This window comes from Atractosteus spatula, chromosome 4 (assembly GCF_055471065.1).
Source record: "Atractosteus spatula isolate fAtrSpa1 chromosome 4, fAtrSpa1.hap1, whole genome shotgun sequence".
Taxonomy (NCBI): domain Eukaryota; kingdom Metazoa; phylum Chordata; class Actinopteri; order Semionotiformes; family Lepisosteidae; genus Atractosteus; species Atractosteus spatula.
The window spans coordinates 690,744-707,363 of NC_142709.1; positions in this window are offsets into that span (position 1 = coordinate 690,744).

Below are 16,620 nucleotides of genomic sequence, written 5' to 3' on the forward strand. Positions count from 1 at the left end.
ACAACATATTTAGAGTATTGTGATGCTCATTTCTTTGTTTTTATTTGATGTTTTTGCACGTCTTTACAGCTTTATACTATATTATACTGTACATTTATAGAGAGTACTTTTAGAAATTCAGAATGTGATATGATATTTTGCAAGTTGACAGATGTGTGGGAGATAACATACTCAGACATTTACCTTACTTTATTATAATAGATCACATTACATCGTGCATAATACACTGATAGTAAGGGTACAATTTGCGTTTTGGAAAATAACGATGTAATTTTTTACCTTCATATTTCTTAATCCCTCTAGAGAATCTGTAAAAATAAGTTTTAAGCAGTCTAGGGTTTCCAACTTAGCAGGTGAACTGAGCACCACAGTATGTCACTAGTTGAATGTATCAACACAAATACCTATCTGTACAGGTGTGTGTGAGTAAATATGTGGAATGCTAGTTCTGTTTCAGTTGGCAAGATGAATAATAAGAAGAAAGGAACAGTCCTATGAAAATCATCAGTCAGTTGACATTAGCAGGTTTCAGTCATCATCCATTTCTTGATTACAGTAAAGTCTGTCTCTCTGATTGGCTCCTAGAAGCAAGAACAGCTCTGGTCAATGCAGGGTTGTGTGTTACCTGAGACGAGACTGGCAGGACCTTCCTTTCTAGGAATTTTATAGGAGACATTTACACAGTATGCTGTTAGCCAGTGATGGTGGATGGCTACAAGCCAGTTTAATCAGTATTATTGCTAGGGCGTGTTTCCCATTAGAAAGCCAAGGAACATGAGGCAATCCTTCGCATTTTGAGGTTGGAAAAGTGGTTGAAATCAATTTCTAAGTGACTGGGAAGCTGGCATTTCTCGAGTAATGCAAATTGTGTCTGAATTCAGAAGCACATTTTTCATGTGCATATTTCATACCTCAAGATAAAGACTTCCTACAAGTTTCAATTAATTTTAAAACATTAACACTACTTGAGCACTTGAAACAAGAAATATTTGTTCAGCACTGTATAAGACAATAGTTTAAATGGCAACAAAAAACAGTATAGGTTTGAAAGTGCTTAGTGTTTGGCCTTCATTCTTTTCACATTTTAAATATATTTAGAATTGTAATATGATACCAGAACACAATGGACTCATTATCTCTTTAATATCCATCCTTTTTCAATCTGCTTCTTCCAAAGCAGGGTCACAGGGGAGCTGGAGCCTATCCCATCAAGAAAAGAGCACAAGACAGGATGCCAGTCCAACACAGGGCAGACCCACAGACACAAACACAGATGAGCACACACTCACAACAGGGCTAATTTCCCCAGAAGCCAATTAACGTGCCAGTATGTTTTTTAACTGTTTGAAGAAATCAGGACCCAGAGGAAACCCCTGGGATCATAGGGAGAACATACAAACTTCAGGCAGAGAGCAGCCAAGGTCTGGAATTGAACCCAGAACCCCCACACTACAAGGCAGTGATGCCATTCATTGCACCACCATACATTGTTCCTGTAGTGTTTAAAAATTCATCCTGTTGACCAACTTACATCACCCAGTTTCCCTTCCCTACAGTTTTATTAGGATGAAGTTGATTTCTATTTTCAAATGAAAAACCTTCTAAAAAAAGTAGAACTCTCATTCTAATTGATCCAATGGCATTTGAAACGGTATAACCCCTGGTTAAATTAAATGCAGAATTGCAGTACTGTGAAAAAAGTTTACCTTTCTGTTATGTACTCTCCCAGATGACAACATTATTAAAAAATCTAAAGATGAACTAGTTTTAATAAGGAAAATGGATAGATTATACTCTATGTAAGGCACGGTAAAATTCACTGGTGCTTTTGTTTTCCTTATGAATTCTCAACATGTGAATGAATTCCATTGGATGAAACTTATCTAATAAATAATTAAATCACCACATCGATCACCGAATGCTTAATAATCTTTCAACTCAATTTAATTGAAATGGCTTAATTGATGATATATCCCTTTAGATGGAAAACCAGGTAGCCAAATCATTTTAAATTAACTGTGACTTTTGCTGGGCTTCAGATAAGTGCAAAAAAATTCATTAAGATCAAACCAAAATTGTTTTTAACAATATTTGATCATTTGGAAAGATAACATCAGAAATACTGCACTTAATTTTTTCATATGTGAATGTAAGGTAGCAATTGAAGATTTGTCATAAATGTGGAATAGTTCAAAAGTGGAACTATTTAAAAAATATTCACAGAATGTGACACAATCACCACTTAACCTACAGTAAACTGAACCCTTTTGTGGTTACAAGATTTTGTTACACTGAAGCTTCGTCTAATAGATACCTTTTTGCAGGGGTATATTTGAGGATATTGCTTCTTGACTGGTAAGATGTAATATCAGTTTGAGCATTAATAAGTTATATTTACATTTTATAACACAAATATATCAGTAAAAATATTTTTACTTTGGTTTTGATGTTTTGTTGATTTTATTTATTTTGTAATAATACTTTTTTTCTGGTCTTGTTTTATGCCTTTAATATATATTCAATTTTTTTTAATTACAATGAAAAATATCTTTTTCCTTTAGCTCTTGTTTGTGTTTTCCACTCATTTTACAAAAAACACTTGATGCTAACTTTTCATGTCAGATTATATTTTTATTCTTGTATTTCCTGCAGTAGATTGGAAAGAGTCTTGTAATTTTTATTTCTGTGCGTAGTTCATAATAGATTCTTGGCAAATGTTCTTTCAGCATAAAGCAGATTCACACAGTTATCTCTTTTACACCTTCTTCCAATCCAAAAATACTAAAAATTCTCCTCCTTCCTCACTGTTCCTTAGACTTTGTCATTTATACAGCACTGAGACTGACTTTCAAAACCAAACCCTTAAAATGCAGTTTTTTAATTGACAAAGGGATATTCTTGAATTGAACTGATACTTCTGTATAATTATTTCACTCTAGCGTGCTTTCTATTCATAAAGCTATCAAACTAAAGTTCTTTTGATATTCCACCTTTTTCCTAGGCTGACTAACATATATTATACATACATACTGTATATATACATATACTAACATAATCTCATACTGACAATCATCAAACCTACAGTCTTCTTACAGTCTACCTACTATCCGTCTCTTGCAAATGAAAATGCTTGTCATTTACATTGATGAATATGGAAAAAGAATGGACAACAATTTCAAGGAACGTGTTAGAGAAGTGATGACCTCTTCTTTCCATTTGTGTTCTTTTACAGGGATTGAAAGACTCCCATATCACAAAGACATCAGAAACCAAATATATCTTTTAAACTTGCTTCAGAAATTACAATCGGCTCTCTTTCTTATAACACCAGTCATTTACAGATTGTACAGATTTCCCCTGGACTTTGTTGTCCAAATCTCCATCTCTTTAGGCCCCCTTTCACCTCTCCTACTTATTCTCAGATTCTTTTATTTGGTCTAACCCATCCCTCCTACTCTCTTCCACTCTTAACTGCACATCCGAAGAAAAATTAAATGTTCTTAAAGTGAACATTTTTAATCAAAACTTGATTGTGTCATTGGAACACTTTCAAGGCTGAATGAAGTTAAATGTCAGCAAAAAACACAAAGAAATATCAAAGCTGCTCCACATCTCTTTCTCTCTCAGTCTACAATCAACAACTGATCAGTTCTCTAGATTCTTTACCACCCATCCCTCCCATTTCATCATCAGATATACCCACCATACCTTTGGTCCCAGCAAAATCTTTGTTGTTTTTTTTCTTTCCCTAATCCTTGCTTTGTGCTGTCCCTGTAGGAACACTTCCTGAAGTTCACTATATCACTGTGCGCCAAATGCACGGTATTTTTCTGGGTATCTCATTCAGTCCATTGGCAATGGGTCCCATTTACCACATATTCCTCAGTCCCACCTCAGGATTCCAAGCCTGGCTGCATCAAGGTAATTCTTTCCACTTTCTTTCACTCTCATTCAACACAAGCTGTCAAACATCCTTGGTAACTTAAACCACACTATGCACAATGTCACATTAGGATCCTTTGTTCTTGTTCTGCTATAAAAATTCTGCACCACAGTGTTAACGCAGCTGTAAGCTGCCAGTGGAATCAAGTGTGTAGCCTCTGCTTCAGAGGCAATGAAACGGCATCACTTATCTATAATGACTGCTTCATCTCCTGAAGACCTCCAGCTTTTCCACTGCTCAGCACTGTCCATATGCTGTACTGTCTTATAGAGGAGAAATGTTTGTGTCACATTCGCCTCATGAATCTTCTCAGATTCCTCTGTGTTTTACAAGCTGTCATCACTACTCTTCCTTGGGATTCCCATTCAAGCCCAAATCTGGCCTAATCCTCTCAGTCTCATGTCCAGCATATACATTATAAATAATGCCACTTTAAAATGAAACTGCAGTCCCAGTTTCTTAGACCGTTTATTAAATTTCAGTACCAAAATAAATTAACTGACAATATCGTAAAATTTTACACATTTCAAATGAAGTGTAAAATTGTGAATTTTGTGAAAGAGCTGTATGGTTGCCACATTGTCTTAGGCAGACGACAAACTGCTGGTATCACCGTAGGTGAGAACAGGAGTTGGCTTGAAAGAGGCCCTTCCTACTCACTAGTCTCTATAAGCGAATGTCTTCTAGCAACATTATTATGAATATATTTAATTGGTTGGAATATTGCTCTTTTTTTGTAATACTTAAAAGTATGTAAAAGATATGTTGTCTTATGTATTGTATTGGTTTCATGAAAACGTTTAGTATTAATACAGTAACAAAATTCGCTTGGTCTAAAGCATGCTTACAATGTACTGTAATAGCGCAGTTTTTGTGCCATCTGAAGTTTTGTTACCTTGATCTGAATCACAGACAAAGACGGCAATATAGTTCTGCGCATACATTGAAACTTTTTCCATTTTATGATGTAAATTGGAGGTTGTGCACATTAGCGTGTACTTGGTAGTTTCTTTAGCTCTAACCAGCTGGTCCTTTGAAGGTCTGAAGTCTACATCAGATTCAAATCTAATCTTTAAACACACAAACATTGCTTTGCAATTGAGAATTCTGCCTCAGTGATCACAGGTTTCTTATTAGTTCTCCTTCTTCACTCTCATTCGAACATTCTTCAAGAGAATTTCCTCCCCCTTGTTGACTTGGAAATGTTACTAAGGTTTTTATCGGATCTTTCGTTTTATTCTCAAAATTTCCACTTGCTTTCATATTTAGTATTTGTAACTTAAAAAATTGCATTGGTGATACATGTTCTCTTGTTTTCTGATACATGTTCTTCATTCTCCTCAGACTGGCAAATTATCCCAATGATATTCCCCGTTCAAATCATATCTCTTGTTCGTCTTAATAATATCATAAAAAGGATTGAGTCTGTTTTTATAGATTTATTAAGGCAGAAAGCTACATTGGGGGAGGGGTGGTTTTATTTGTGTCTAGATCTTGACTGACACTGTACATCTAGTTCACCATATTTTACATAACTTTTCATTTCTGGAGGCACTATGCAATTCTAATAGTAACTCTGAAATTCGGGCAATTCAGGTTTTCAAAAATTCATGATTGTACTAGTTTTACATCTATTTTCTAACCATTTTATCCAATACACTGTTACAAGGGAGCCAGAGCCTATCCTGTAAAGCAACAGGTGCAAGGCAGGATCCCACCTGTACAGGATGTCAGTACATCACAGATCACACACTCACACCAGGGCCAATCTTTCCAGTAGCCAATTAACATTGATTGTGGGATGAAACTGGAAGACCCAGAGGAAACCATATAGACATACAAACTCCATCAAATAGCTACAAATTACAGATATTTCAAACACACTTCAAAATAAATTTAGATTAAATTAAATAAGGAACAACTGAATGTTTAAGGAAATAAGCCCAGCAAGCTCATTTGGTTTTTCATTTGGTTTTTCGGTGGTGAAACCTAATAATATATGTTGAAAACAATATCAAAATGTTGACATACTGTATACTAATTGTTTTAATTTCCATTATGGGTCAAGTCCAAATTGCCACTTTATTACAAGAGAAGTAATAAACATAAATGATACCAGTTTTAGTTGTCTTTCTCATCAAAATTAATCTCTAAAGTTTGGAAAGTTTCAAATAGTATAATAAGTTTGGTTATGAACTCATGTATGACATTGTGCAGTTGCATGAACAACTGGGGGAACAGTGCTGATATTGCTCATACAACAAAAGCTAAATGCCTCTCTAATATTCCTACTTTATAGGCATTAAGCATTCGCACATATAGATGGTCAGAGAAAGATATGGTAACTTGGCAGCAATTTCCTCAAAAAAATGTTTCAAGTCAAACAAACCACAGGAATGTGTGGTGAGCAGGAATATTTGAGTATTTAGTCAGGCTTTAAAGTACTAGAACCTTCAACATTATTGATGCGTCTCAACTCTGATCCTGTAGATTCTATATAAGTTATTTACTTGCAGCGGTTTTACATAACTTGAATTAGAAAAAAACATTAATATGTTTATATTATATTCTGTTCAGTATGAACAACCTCTAGATTACTTCAATAGGTATCAGCCAAGATGGGGTTACTGTAGACTGATTTTTCTCCTTTCTACTTTCTGTGAACATTTGATATGAAGTGTGAGAATAACCATTCCAACTTCACTTAGGAAAATGAATAGCCAAGTTATCACAAACATAAAGTGCTTGCATCCAATTCACTATATAACAGACAACAGACACAGTTTCCCAGGAACATGAAGTTAACAATGGAAATGAGAAGTCATAGTATCCAGCAGAGAAAAATGAAAAGTTGTTACTGCAAGCAATGGAATCTTTAAATCCACTTATTATCATCAGGTAAAATGCTGAGAATTCATTTTTTGGGGGTTGCCTGTGGTCGAAAAGACCAAGAGGATGGTAGGATTTTGTTAGAAAGACGAAAGCAGTTGTAGCTTTGACACTCATGGAATGCCCCCTGCAGAGTCTGAACTTCAGCATCAAGTGTGTTTATGGGAGTTTGCTGGCAGGGGGAAGCCGGAACAGCAGCCAAAATAACAGAAGAACTTTGGAATGTATTGCAGCAGGGAATATCCTGAGAAAAAAAATCACGATTGTTTTCAAAGTCATATTCATGCAGAAAATCTGCATACTTGTTTTCATTCTTGCAGTTATGGATTTTTTTTTCTCTTAAACTTAACATTATTCTTATTGTGTTTATTTACACAAGACAGCAATTTCATGATAGTGGCTCTCACATAACACCAAAAAAGAAAATATGCTGTGAAGAAAATTGCTTTTCTCACCATGTATTTTAAAAAATGTAGCTCATAGCTTTCTGCTTCCCCTAAAAATATCTCCCAGATATAAAAGTTAAAGAAAGACATGATTTGATATGCTTGATTACATGGGATAGAGCCACTAGAACTGACAACTGTCCCTATTGACTCTACATCAGCCTTTTCATTGACCACAACCTAAATGTTGGGGTTATTGATATATTAATGGACTGGGATGGGTTTTCATGTGTGATGTTACTTTTCATACTCGTATTTATGCAATTTCATGCTGTGGTACATAAACAATACCTTTTAAAACTAGAGAGAGCTAACTGCCGCCCCCCCCCCCGCTACAAAGTTCAGTTTAATTTTTGAAGAAAACGGCACCAGAAGGCATTACTGACTCAATGGCAAATCTGATTCGGAGATTACATTGATTTACAAAAAATGATATGTACCAGCAGAGTGCAAAAGCAGCTGAACTTTGCCCTGGCCCAGTGGACTGTGACAGGGTGACAAATAGCAAAATTGTCTTGATCTTAAGCTACTAGTCATCATAATAGCCAGGAGCCAAAACAATCATTTTCAGCTTGTCAGTGCCAAGAAAACAAACCATTTTCAATATAAAGTACCAGGGCATATCATTGGTGACATCCAAAATCATGTACTTTCTTCCCAATATTTTTACTTATTCATTATAACAGGTTTTGTACATCCTTTGAATTACTATATTCTGGAGCTACTATACATTAATAGGCACCATCATAGTTTTATAATTATAAAAACTATAAAAAAGTATTCCTATTATCTACATGGAATGACTTTGTGGCACTTATTGGGAAAATAATCTATGCTAGAAATAAAGTATTTGTAAGTAAGATTTTACCCAAATCATTGAAATCATTACCTGAATCAGTTCTACCAAAAGAAATCCATCTGGCAAAATAATGACATATATTTAAAACATAAACGAAGCCTGCAAAATCGCTACTGGTTTTTAAATGTTTTGAATATGTAGTTTATGCTCTTCTCAAAGTCCTCAAGCTGAATGGGATTGTTGATGACAATCACCTTGGATGTGAAATATCACTCACCCTCTATAGGCTGAAAACTGAGCCAGGTGCCACAGACCTTCTCCCACATGCCACCCACAGAGGAACATTCACACTCAGAGGGAAAATTTCATGTACAGGCTGCTCTCTGTTTTTGAAAGACAAAGAAAACCTCACTGATGGAGTGGCTAGGAAAAAGGGAATTAATTTTTTTTTCTATCACCAAACTTCTGTAACTAGTAAATTTCAGGTGTACATAAAGATTTTTGTTGGCCTTTTGTTTTTGTTTTTTTTATCCTATTCCTCTTTCAAACAATGATTTAAATCAAATAATTATTTGTTTTTTTAAACAGTTTGCGCTTCATTTTCTGTAGTGCAGAAGTTAAAAAAACATCTGCTAGAAATGTGTCTGGGAAGGGGTTTTACAGAGTACAGTACCACATCCTGTGAAGCCTCTGTTAGGCTGCAACATGAGGCTTATATGTCTGGAGGATGTCTGGAGATGTCTATATGGAGATGTCTATATAGAATCTAGGCTTAGCTCCTCACTGACAGTGAAGCAGCAGCTGTTCATGTACCCAAACTCTAAAGGATATCAGGATGGTAACAACAAAAGTCTGCACAAGCATTCTCACCTTGCTCCTGAACACTGGGATAGTGGTGTTGCACAGGCCATGCCTGTCCTCCAGCCTTGGTAAGCTCTGGTTCTTACTAGAAGGAGCAATCTGCTGCACATGTGGTCTTAAGGCAGGCCTTGTTTGCACTGGTAAGGAAAGATGTTTATTGGAGAAAAAATATAAAAAAACTTCCACCCCAGTAAAAATGAAAACTAAAAACACAAACAATAGAATAACTAGGGCTGGTGAAGTGAACAAATGTATGAGTCATTGCCAAACCCCTAAATAGCCCAATGGTGCTATTATAAAATGCAATTTAGGATATCCATTTGCTATAAACCAATAAACTTATGTTTCCATGTCCCCAGCTATTACAGAAGGTGTACATTTAGGATAAAGTGACCTAGATTTCACACAAGTTTACTGTACAGGGTGGGGTGAGTAAAATGTTACCCCTGCCTGTCTGTCGAATAAACATTCAACAGAGGTACTGTCATGATACATTCAGGCATGCTGCCACAGCAACCTAGATCCTAGTGCCACACAAACACAGAACAATCCCTTTGCAAGCTGACAACAGTGGCAACGGCAGCTATAGTGCTGCAGCAAAACATTAGGAAGAGATACACTGCATTATTAACAAGAGAAAGAACAAAGTGTAAAAGGGCCAGCTCTACTGCTGGCTGAAATTGCACACTTAATCAAGGAGACAGGCACATTGCAAAAACAAAGACACAGTGGCCCGAAGACTTTTTTTTTCTGAGGTAAGCAAACAAAAATCCTTCTGCTGTATCCACAGGGAGATCAATAAGAAACATCTGGAGCTTGAGCCGAATGGGCAGTTCTTGTTTGCAGGGAGTGATTTTGTTTAAATTTAGCCTGACAAATCACAGCAGCCTCTATCTGGGTTGCCAGGGAGAATGTAGAAGGTGTTTGCTGAAGGCAAAGACTGTGTGCCCTGCAGTGAAAGTAACCAATTGTACTGTGTATTTGGATTCCCCGTGCAGTCAGAGAAAAAAAAGAGAGAACTGCGTCTGAATGATAAATACACCCACCCTGCTCATCCTGTAAGAACCAAAGCAAAAAAATAAAAATGCCCTTGATTTCTCAGTCTGAGCATCATAACTCCTGTGGGTGGAGTGTTTTAAAAGAAACTGACTTGTTGAAAAGTCATCATACAAGAGTGAGATCCTGAAACTGCTGAATGCCTTAAACTTTTTTAACAGCCTCTTGTGTGAAGTTAGAGTGGGAAAGCATGTGGTCTAAACTGTGCAGGTTAGGTCAGTTAGTTTTGCAGAATGATCAAGGAATAACAGGATTAGAATCTTGTTCCTGAAGACAGAAAGGGATAGTAGCTGACTATCTGTGCCATCTGGCATACCAGCATCTCCAGTAAAGATGGGGACTGCAATTCCAGTGGAAGATGAAGAGCAGAAGGTCCGATTTTGACTATACGCGGTAGGAGGTGATTTTGGAAGGTGATGTTGCTGAGCTCTTGGCTCTAGAGGAAAGCAAGACCTGCAGCCAGTGGATTTCTGATGCTTTGGTGCAGCTGTGGATCCTGACCTGAGGCTGTGCACAAATGTGTCTACAGATCTCTGTGTGTGGGAGGGTGTGAGCCGGGGGTGGTAACTGTGGTTTTTCTTACTATACAGAAAATGCCCTTTCTACATGGGCTACAAGGTCTAGGAGAAAAAAAAAGAATGAAATGAGAATGATGTTTTCTCATTAGACATTCTTTCAGTTTGACATCATTCTCTTTTATAATGACTGGAGTTCAGATTTTTAACATTTTTCAAATGTAATCTAAAGGTATGCATTTGATTTAGGCATCCCTATGTTTTCTTGCAAATTTACAGTAAATAATAAATAATAATTCTGCTCAATTTTAGACACAACTGAATAAGCAGCACTATTTACAAAAACTGTTAACTCTTAAAGGGGAACTGCAGTCCCAATTTTTCAGACCAGTTCTGGTAACAAAATAAGTGAAATTGACAGTGTGACAAAATTGAACAAATTTCAAATTAAGCACAAAATCGTGAACTTTGTGAAAGTACTGTAAGGTTTCCATATTGTTGCAACCCACTAGCCTCGAGAACAAGAGCTCCCGAGAATTGTCTTAAACCAGATCTTCCTGCTCACTAGTCACTGTAATGATTAATGTAATTAGATGTATGAAATGTCCCAATGTCATTTGCAAGCAGAGTTAACAAGTAAGTAGTATTTGGCAAAACTGTTTTGAAATTGAGAGCCATATTTCTATTGGATTAAAAGAGATTCAGAAGCCTGCTTGTTTACAATGCCAAAGGGCCAGTTCATGTCACCGGATGTGTTGTTGCCGCATTCAGAATCGCAGACAATGAGGGCAATATGGCGCTCTGGATACCTGGAAATTTAGTCTCTTTTGTGATGTAAATTGGAGGTTTTACACTTAACTGTGTTGACATTACTTTCATTCTGGTTTGAAATGCATTCATCAATGCCAGTTGTTTATAACCCTGAAATATAAAAAATGTTGCAGTTCCCTTTTACAGTATGTCTGCATTTAAACAATGAAGTGTGTAAAGAAAACGTATTCTTGTGTACTTCTGTTACTCTGACTGAGAAACAAGCTTCAGACCTAATTAAAAAATAGACAAACTAGTGTTCTTTTTCTGGGATTTCAAATTATTTTCTTCATAAATTTTAGCGCTGTGCCAGGTGACTGTAACACACTGCATGTGTAGCTGTTCTGCAAACTACGCAAGTCAAATTGGAAGCACAGAAACCTGTAAATAGTTTTATTTGTTCATTTTGTATCTTCAAACATCAGAAAAACATTTTGTTTCTAAAAAGGATTTTGATTTTATTAAAAAATGAGAATTTATAATAAGTCATGTTAAACTCCGAAGGAGTGAGATTTTCATCGGCTCTTTCATTCTACAAACCTGAATTTATGAAAGTCAGTTATATTACATGTGGTATTTATGACAGCTGGTTACATGGATCATTTAAAATAAACTTACTTTGTCATTTAAACTTATAGACTTTCAACCAAAGCAGAACAATAAAATGAAAAAAAAAATCATTTTTCAAAACTAGGGGGAAATCCTCTGGGAAGCTCCATGTCTAAACAAGTCAATCTTTAAAGAAAACAGGTATGTGCACTGTTCTCAATGCTGGTACTGTGTAAACTGATATGATTTCTCCATGCATTTTAAAAAGCAGATACCAAATTGCATTTTATGGTAAATCTGGGAAAAATGGATGAAGTGCTTTTTAATAGCAGAACTCCCAAAATACTGCAGTGCAACAACACATTATTGCAAACAGATGCTGTCTGGCCTTGGTGGTTTAGGAAACCCCCAGAAAAGGGAATGTTGAGGGCTCCAACATGCTAATTTTGGTTTAATATATACACTAAACGTATGTTTGTGAATGTTACAAAATGATGCCCAAAGCATGGATAACGCAGCAAACATTTATACAAGAACAAACGACTGATGTAAATTTAAAAATGTTTTATTTTCCCACTCATTTTCAATGTATGTAATCTGATGATAGCATAATTTATAGGCTGAAAAGTATTACATTTGATTAAACATTAGATTACAATTGCCAAAAGTCTGCTTATTTATGAGGCTACCAAATAATGCATTGTAATCACAGGTACTGTATAAATACAGATATCTTATTTTTCAAGTAACACCAGTATATTCCAGTATAAAAGGAGTTTACATTATGTGTACTGATATATTATTAACAATATTCTAACTTAAATTTTATTTTACATTGGGTTTATTTAACTGTGCTTTACATTTTATGTTTTGCCAAACAAGATAGTAGTGTCAAGTTAAGCACTTTTCTAATAAAGATCCAATCTAAAATTCATATCTCACAGAGTCAGATTACATACACAATGACTGAGACTTTCATACTGTAGGTAAGAATCAGTTAAGAAATCAAGGTTAAATAAATGTCTAGATTTTAAAAGCTAAAGTTATTCTTTCTACCAATAGAAAACATCTAATTCCAAACATTTCACAAAACTTAAATTAGTATTACTTACAGTAGAAGAGGAGAAATGTAGGCAAAATGAGCCAAAGCAAACTTATATTGCCTTCTCCAAAGAAACCCTGAAATGCAATAGAGAAAATGGGAGCTCAGTACACCAGGCCTTACTAAACCAATATATAATTTAACAGAAACAGCAAAAAGAAAAAATCCCTTCTATTATACTGCCAGTCCATTCAAGTAATAGAAGATGAAGCCACAGTTCAGAAGTGAGAACATACTGTAGAAGTGTGTCATTTTTTATAATAAATCTAGGATCTCCAATTATTTTTATTCTATCCACCTAATTTAGAATAACTTGCGGGTATGAACTCTTTAAGCTCACAAAAGGCAGAATGAGTGTAGTTCAGGTGGGTAGCTGCGTCAGAAAAGAGAAGAAAGAAAACAACGTTTCAGCTGTGGAGCCTTCTTCAGGTGTGCAAAAGATAGGGCAGTCAGCAAAGATAATATAGCCTTGGAAAACAAGCCAGGAAAGAGGAGGAGTCGGGAGCAGGGGAGAGGCAGAGTGGCCAATTGAGTGGTGCAAGGTCGAGAGATTTGAGCAGAGGTGTGAAACGAAACCAACAAATGAATAGAGAGAATTAGAAGAAAATAAATCTGTCGTTGAGAGAAGGGGGAAGGTGTGAACCAAGTTTCAGGATAAATTTAGTTTCTGATGTCTTTCTGCTATGGGAGTTAAGAAACCCTACTTTTGAGAATGCAGATGGCACAGCCGTCAGAGGTGAAATGAGAAACTATGGGCTTGGAGAAAACTTAAATCTTCACAGTCTTGACATGTTCTCTGAATAATAATAATAATAATAATAATAATAATAATAATAATAATAATAATTGCTTACATTTATATAGCGCTTTTTCTGGACACTCCACTCAAAGCGCTTTACAGGTAATGGGGACTCCCCTCCAGCAGTGGTCTCCTGTTTCCCCAATGTAGAGGGCTGGTCATTTTCCAAAGGAGATACAGTAAAAAAAGGTTGCTGGGGGTACAAGATGTCATCTGAGTGATTGGAAATTGTCCTGAGGGGACTTGAATTAATGTGGTGTTAGATATGACCTATCTAACTATGAGGGGGTGTAGGCAGACTCCTCCAGCTCGCCCACCTCTGAGGTCCTTGTCTTTTAACATGTCGCAGGTACCGCAGCCCAGCTCAGCACTGGTTGGCAATGAGGCTCACCCCATGCCTATGGCATTGCGTGCCTGAAAGTGCCCGGGAGACTGCAGGGATCATTGCGCCACTGACAGACAAGAGACCCCTGCCTGACTAATGTCACCTTACTCCCCTTGGGAAACCCTGGTCGTAGTCCTCTGCCACTCAGGAGGCCTGTGAGTCATTTCTTGTGCCCCTTAGTGTTCAGTTTAACTGTGTTAGGTACAGTAGTAGTGGTCATGATGTAATGGTTACCATTACTCAAGAGAAGCAGAGTCAAATGTCACCCATATGACACATAGAAGACTGTCTACCTCATATGGAACACACCGTATGTAATGGAAAAATGTGTAGAAATGTTGTGAATAGATTCAAAAACACCTTGTTTCGACCCCAAGTGTCTAGGGGTAAAGGGGTATAATATTTAGGATAGTTTTTGGATGCAGGTGGGTTCTGGTGAGGGACTTAGGAAGCGTGATAACAAGTGTTGGTGCCAAAAGTGATTATTTCAAGGTGAATAAGTGACTGATAAGTAATAGGACAAAATAGCACACAGGGAGAGGGAACTAGAGCAGTGCCAAAGAAAAGAAAATAACAAACAAAATGGAGTTGGCCAAGAAAGTGAGGGAAAGCTGACCTAACTACAAAAGAAAACCCAAAACACTTGGTCTTCGGCGTCTTCAAACACCCTAGCTAACCTTCACTGACTACCCATAACCATACAAGACAAAAGGCCCTCACCCGTCCTAAACTAGTGTTACTAATACAGAGACAAACTACGTGTGTAGAATGTATCAACAACCTAAACTAACCCTGTACACAGAAGTTCACACAAATACACAAGTGAACTATGAATACAAATAAGGGAAAATGAGAGTAGACACAAGTAACTGGGTACAAAAGAACACAGAGGTTGATACAATACTAGGCTTGGAAACCAAACCTCCGGCACACTAACTCTGAACACTGGGGTTCCCCAGGGTTGTGTGTTTATTCCATTGCTCTACTACTGTATATCCCTCTATACACACGACTGTAAGGCCAAACACAACATCAACTCCATCATCAAGTTTGCCGATGACACCACAGTTGTAGATCTGATCAAAGACAATGATGAGAGGGCCTATAGGGAGGAGGTCAATCTCCTTACATCGTGGTGTGAAGACAACAACCTCACCCTCAATGTCAGCAAAACCAAGGAGCTGATCGTTGATTTCAGAAAACTGCAAAACGGACATGCCCCATCCACATCAATGGGACTGAAGTGGAAAGGGTCAGTAACTTCAAATTCCTTGGTGTCCATATCACTGAGGACCTCACATGGTCTCTCAACGCCACCTGTCTGATAAAAAAAAGTGCAACAGTGCCTGTACTTCCTAAGACGGTTGAAGAAGGCTAAGATATGTCCCCAGATCCTCCCTAACTTTTACAGATGCACTACAAAGCACACTGACAGGTTGCATCACAGTGTGGTATGGCAACTGCAGTATTGCTGACCGCAAAGCCCTACAGCGGGTGGTGAAAACTGCCCAGTCCATCACTAGGGTTGCCCTCCCATCCATACATGACATTTATGACAGATGGTGCTTGAGGAAAGCTCTAAGCATCATCAAAGACCCCATACACCCCAGCTACAGACTGTATGACCCTCTACCATCTGGAAAACGGTACCGGAGCATTAGGGTCTGGACTACCAGACTCAGAGACAGTTTTTACCCCTGCACTGTCAAACTATTAAACTCCCAGCCTCTCTCACCTACGATCTGAACCTCACAGTGCCTTCTTTCTTACCAAAAACTCAAACACGCATTGAAATCTACCCCTAACTCACATGTCAAGAAGCTCACTCCCCATAATTTTCTATCCTTTATTTCATTCTGTTGATGTATGATTTTGCACATCTGATGTTGTTTTGCACATTACCTGTTACCTGTTGTTGTTTTGCACACTGCCTGGTGTCTCTGTCTTTATTTTATTATACAATTGTATTGTTGTTTTTTGTACTACTTATCATCTGAGAGCTAGCTAAATAGCATTTTGTTATACCATATACCTGTTTATAGGTATAATGACAATAAACCTGAACTTGAACTTGAATTGGTAATGGTAATGGTAAAGGTAATGGCTAAATAAGGATAAACACACAAACAAACGAAAGTATGAGGAGACGAACACAAACCAACAAAGCCGAAGCTATACAAATACACACATGAAGCAAAACGAACGAAAACGAAGAAGCGAAGCTGAAGCAAAACCAAAAGCAAAATGAAACCGAAGCTGAGCCAAGCAGGACCTCAGTCAAACAAGAGGCCCCTTCCTTCTGCAAACCTCCAAGTTATATACTGAATAAGCTGCACTCTGATTGGCCCAGAAGCTGATTGATGATGATGTCATATGGAAACAATGGTGTAATGATGGGCCAATGGGGGAAGGAGAACAATCAAGGTCAGGAAGTGTGGAACATAGCAACAAAAACACACATGGACA